Genomic DNA, 6,000 nt, shown 5'->3' with positions numbered 1-6,000 from the left:
CTCCCCATTGCTGTCAAAGGTCAGAGGCATGGCGGGGTGTGAATTCCCACCCACGCAGAAGGGAAGAAATGTTGGAATCTAGATTCTAGAACCACCCACACTGCTGAAGGGGTAGGAAATTATTTTACCAAAGGGAGAAACGTGAATTCTGGGAGGGGGATACGCCCCCATGTCTCCATACCCCGCTTTCTCCTCCCACCAATTTCGGAAAGAGTCAGCGCTTTTGGAGATCTGGTGTTTGTTGGGTTGTCACCAGCAATTGCTCTCAGGGAGAAGACCGGCAATGATTCATCTGTACTAATCCCTGTGTTTTCATCAGCCGTGCCTCTGTGCGAGGGGACAGTCCCGCGCGCACTTGCACATCACCACCGCTTCGGTTTCTCTCAAAATGCTTGCTCAGAAAAAGCCCAGAGTTTGGCCTCGGTTCGCTCTGGGCTTCCAGGGGAATTTCCCATCCCTCTTGGACTCCATGGGTGAAGTTGCTTGAAAGCTGGTTTGCTCCTTACCCAGCAGACATTCAGGAAGGCTGGCTGCAGCACACATGGCGTTTTGGATCAAAGACAGAGTTGAATCATACTCTTTGGGACAAGAGATGGGGGAACGGGGTATTGGGGCATTACTCTCTGTCTTTTGCTGGTGATCCCCAAATCCCTAGTCACCTGTCCTGCTCGACCTAACTACATTCCAGTCCCAACTTCGCTCCCTCCCTGGATTCTCTAACTCCTGTCTCCTTCAAGTCCATCATCCCAGGGGACAGGTACTTGTCCTTAGCAAGAGATGGTCTTATAAACTGGTTCTTCTAGAGAAGACAAGGTGTTATTAAATTCCTTGTCCTCCCATTTATCATATCAAAAAAATTGACAGATGCCTCTGTATGTCATTAAGGCATGATGTTGGCTTCAGTTGTATTAGTGTCCACCAGAAAAACAAAACCAGTAGGTGCTGTGTGTGCATATACACAGAGAGAACACACAAACAAGACGGGGAGAGAGAGAGAGAGAGCGAGATAGAGAGAGAGGGGGGGGGAAAGAAGAAGAAGAAGAAGAAGAAGAAGAAGAAGAAGAAGAAGAAGAAGAAGAAGAAGAAGAGGAGGAGGAGGAGGAGGAGGAGGAGGAGGAGGAGGAGGAGGAGGAGGAGGAGGAGGAGGGGGAGGAGGAGGAGAAGAAGAAGAAGAAGAAGAAGAAGAAGGCAGCAGGAGGAGGAGGAGGAGGAAGAGGAAGAAAGGAGAAGAAGAAAAAAGAGAAGAGAGGAGAGGAGAGGAGAGGAGAGGAGAGAAGAGAAGAGAAGAGAAGAGAAGAGAAGAGAAGAGAAGAGAAGAGAAGTGAAGAGAACTGGTTCCCATGATTACAGAGGCTGGCAAGTCCCAAGCCTGCGGGGTGGCTGGAGGCCCAGGGAGAAGTGGGTGGTGCACTCAGAGTCCACAGGCTGTCTGCTGGCAGATTTCCCACTTCTTGGGGTAAGATCAGTCTCTTCCTTAATGCTGTCAGCTGATTGGATGAGGCCCCCTCACACCATGGAGGGTAACCTGCTTTATTCCGTCTACTGACTTACATGTTAATCCTATGTTAAGAATTCCTTCACAGCAGTGTCCAGACTTGGCTACTGATCAAATATCTGAGCATCATGATCTAGCCAAGTTGACCCATCAGATGGACCATCACACCAGCCTAGGGAAAGGAGAAGGCAGGAAGGGAAGGAGAGGGATTTGAGCCACTCCGTGTTCTAGTCTGTCACTGCCTGAGCATTGGATCCAGAAAAGGGAAGTACATTAGATAAGAAGAAACACCCAGAACAAAGAGTGGCTCATTTCCATTCTGCTTGGGGAGCCATCAGGCAGAGACCCAGCCCAACTGCTCCGCTAACAACGGCAGCACCTCAGGTCGACATGGCACTAGGGTGCCTGACTGGCCAAGGGAGGCTTGGTGGCTGAGCCCTCTCCAACTGCCCTGGCTCCTGTGGACAGGACCTGGAAGCAGATGGGCGATGGTCTGGGGGCCCACTAGAGGGTCCCACAAGAGCAGGCAGAAGCAGTAGGCTGCAGAGACAGTAGCCAAGCTGGGTGAGGATGAAGGGATCCTCTTCCAGACTTCAGAAAGGTCTAGAACAGTGGGGCTGAGTTAGCCAGGGAGACCTGGACAGTGAGCAGGGGGAGAGAGCACGAGACAGCGGACCTCAAGTCTCCAGTGCTGACTTCAGCTGCAAACGCCAACAGGGAGCCTGCAACTGGGTAGGTCAGGGGTGCTATTTCTGACACCTCAGTCCACCAAGCTTTCTGCCTCAGGCCCAAGTTCCAGCCCACCAGGTACCATCCTGGAGAGGAATTGGGATACCAGGCGGAGCATCATCATTATAGTGTTTAGATTTTTTTTTTTTTTTTTAAGAGAACGAGAAGTTCCTAAAGGGTCTGTCTAAAATTGTTGGCTTAAACTCCACATATGTTATACGGAATTTCAAGTCCACGTTTTATCTGCTAACTGATATGGAGAAGTGGATTCACGAGACCAGGCAGGGCCAATCAGAGCTGAAGTGGGATTGCCTCTGGACCTGGTACTCCAGGAAGTGGTGAAGCCGGGATTTGGAACACTAGGTCTTCGTGACTTCAAACCAGACTCAGCTGATGAATCCCAGACACGGTCAGTGTGGTGGACCAACACACCCATGAGCTCCCCTGGGTGACTCCTACCAGGGGGTCCTGCCCTCTGGCTATGGCTTTCTGTAGTTTCCCTAAGGCCACGTTAGGCTGACGGGTGAAGGACACCATCTTCTTCGTACATTCCGTTGCTACACTTTCATTACTTGTGTTTTGGGAACTCTGAAGAATACAAGAAGGCATTGAGGATAACATCATACGTTCTACCCGATCCAAATATAAAAATACCAAGACTTTGTCACATTTGTCACTCGTCCCTTTAGTCTGTGGAGCATTGCAGATGACATTTCTGTTGCTTTTGGCCCATTACCCTGCACCCATTTTCCTTCTTCCTCTCCCAGAAGCCACAAGTTCCAGTTCATTAAAAATATTTTTATATACACAAATGCATACATCCATGAAAAAGACAAAATTCTCATTTTAAAATTCAATCAAATGATTCCCAACTGCATATACCATTTGATCACTGCATTTCCACTCAATTTTTGCCTTCAAGACTACATATTTATGATTCTGGGTATTCAACTATTACATTTTATTTATATCCTTTTGAGGGTCATTGAAATTTTTTCCAATTTTTAAATCTGTAGCCAGAGTTGCAGGGGACATCCCTGTCTGTGTTCTGTAGACACCTAAGCACATCTCTCTCCCTGCTGTGCTTCCAGGAGCAGAAGGGCTGGCTTCCTCCTGCTTGACCAAGGTAGTTATCACCCTAGGGGATCGATAGCTGGTATATATGCCTGTCTCCCCACCTGAATTGCTGGTTCCTGGAGATCAAAATTTCTGTTGTATTCATCTCTGTATTGCTAGGGTCTCACACATGATGTTGTGATAAATGAATACAAACATGAATAAATGAGATGCCTCTGTCCCTCCATCTGCTTCTCCAGAGTCACTTAGTCCCTCACTTAGCATGATGCAGTAAAGGGAATTCCCTGCCCCTGCTTACCAGCAGGCTGCTCATCTTAGCTCAATCACCTACTGAAACTTTAATCAAGATGCACCACTTTATAAGCAATAAACTGGAGGCTGAGAAAGGCAGAAGTAAAGGTGAGATTTGAACCCAGGTCTGCTCCAATCTAGAGTTTATGGCCTCTCTACTCTCTTCTGTCATGGTTCAAAAGGTGGAATTAATTCTATGGAAATGGTCTAATCTTTTTCCTACATAAACATGACATCAGCTTCATCAATTCTCTCCCCTTTCAATGAAATCTTTTTTTCCCTTCAGGGTCTGGGGAAATCACCTTCATTGATTATCACACAGCTTTGACTAATTGACCCACATCCTTCTCTCTTGTGTTTTGAGTCTACGTGTTAGAATCCTAAAGCGTTAGCAGGATGCTTTAGTGAAATCAGACCCTTAATGTTGGAGATGGAGCAAAGGAAATGTGCTCATGGATGACAAAGAGCAGGAGAGGTCAATCTCTGGTCAGTACCAGGTCTTTTGTGATCAGGTCTTTGATCAGTCTTTGAGTTTTCTGATAGGGCTGGCTCTCCTCCAGCAGGGAGTAGAACCAAACGGCATGTGACTTTGCTTTCCCACTGGTTTTAGGGGCATTGAAGAAGGAGAAGGGTTCTAACCAAGGACTGGGGATTGGAAAAGGACATCACAGAAATCAAGGAACATGACAATGAAGTCTAGCTTGGAAAGCGCCAGATGGAAGTTGTAAAGGATGCTGAGTTTGCTGGACCAAGGTCAGAGGAGGTAGCCGACTGGACTATGGGGGAACGCATTAGTCAGTGTTGGCTAGCCTCTGTAGGAAGGACTCCTGAAACTCGGTGGCAGACACTGTAAACATTCATTGCTCATGTCGGGGTCTGGTGCTACTGGAGAGTTTGATCTCTGTCCTCTGCTGTTGTTCAGAGAATAAGGTTCTTTCCATCTTTGGACTCTTCCCTCCTGAACACAGCCTGCAAAGTCAGCATCAGAGGTAATTAGGAGGCTTGAGGTGAGTCGAGGTGAGTCGGAGGCAGACCTTGAACTAGAGTGGAAATTCTGGTTCCAGCTCCAGTGGTTGCTATTTCTCACACACAGTCCAGTCTCTCGGCATCTCTTCCTCCCAGTTAACTCCTCTCTGAAATGGGAATCAGACGGACTGCCCTGCCCTCCGCCCCCAGGATCATGAATTCAGGTCCTGGAGTGATTTGTACATTGGTGTGTGTCTGCAGATATAAGGATGCCGTGGTTTCTTTTCTATATGGCAAGAAGCCAAGCACCCTGCTCACCCTGACCTTTTCCTTCTGGCCCTGAAAGTAGATGACACAGTTGAGAAGCGCTCCTCATGAATGGAGAGATAGTTGCAATTTGACCTGTCAGGACACAGACACTGACTGTGAGGCTGTGACACAGAGAACATCTCCTGTCCCTGATCAGGAGGATGAATTCATGCTTATGTGCATTCTGACACTGACCAATCAGAGCTGTTTTACCTCCTCTGGCCCCTCCCACCTGCCATCTTCCAACTTACAAGTTCAGAGTCAATCCTTGACCATGAACCATGGAGGCAGCACCATCAGACCCCAGTAGGGAGGTTGGTTGACCAGAGGATGGAATTTGAATCCAGTGACCCTGGATTTGCATCTTGGTTCTAGTGCTTAATGGTCTCTCCTTCTCCCTCTATTAAATGGAGAGAATAACTTGTAAGGTTGTTTTGAGGCCCAAGTGAGCTCATTATGAAAACTGCTTAGCAGACTGACTGTAAATAGGCAGCACGCAGGAAAGCTGCGGTTGTTTTTATGCCATATCCAATGTGCTAGAGACGAGTTCTGGGCGCTTGCATAACAGTTGAGTCAGACCTTCATCCTGTGGCTTCCCTGCTGGCCCTATCTCTGTGAATAGTCTTTTGGCTCAGTGTCCCTTCTCTGCTGTTCCCAATTCTTGCCTTCAAACTTAGCTTAGCTGAGGCCTGAAAGCTCTCTCTGACCCTGGTGTGGATAGATCCTGGGCCCCTTCTCCTCTCTCTTGCTACCATTGTGACTGAAATCCTGTCTCATGCATTCCCATCGGGGGGCTCCACTATCATGCTCTCCTGGGCACTGGGAGACTAGGGGCTGAAATCCGGAGCTTTTTCATGGGCTGTTCACTGTTTGGCCCATTCTGGCCTCGTGGCTTCCATCTTGGTTCTTGTATGTTCTGACTACAGAGTGAGCTTCCTCCTCGGCTTGTCAGACCTGAAGCAGAACTGAGACAAGGGCTTGAGAGGTGATCTCAGGACACAGGAGTGAGAGAACAGGCAGGGTGAGAGAGGGGAAGGAACAGTCACCTTGGGGCAACCAGGGCTTGGTCCCACTGAGACAGGAATATCAAACATGCCTCTGAATTATCCTGCTGCAGGAAAGGAGCCGGTCAC

The sequence above is a fragment of the Sciurus carolinensis genome, chromosome 14 (genome assembly GCF_902686445.1).
Source record: "Sciurus carolinensis chromosome 14, mSciCar1.2, whole genome shotgun sequence".
Classification (NCBI taxonomy): Eukaryota; Metazoa; Chordata; class Mammalia; order Rodentia; family Sciuridae; genus Sciurus; species Sciurus carolinensis.
Note: the sequence above shows the minus strand (reverse complement) of the source record.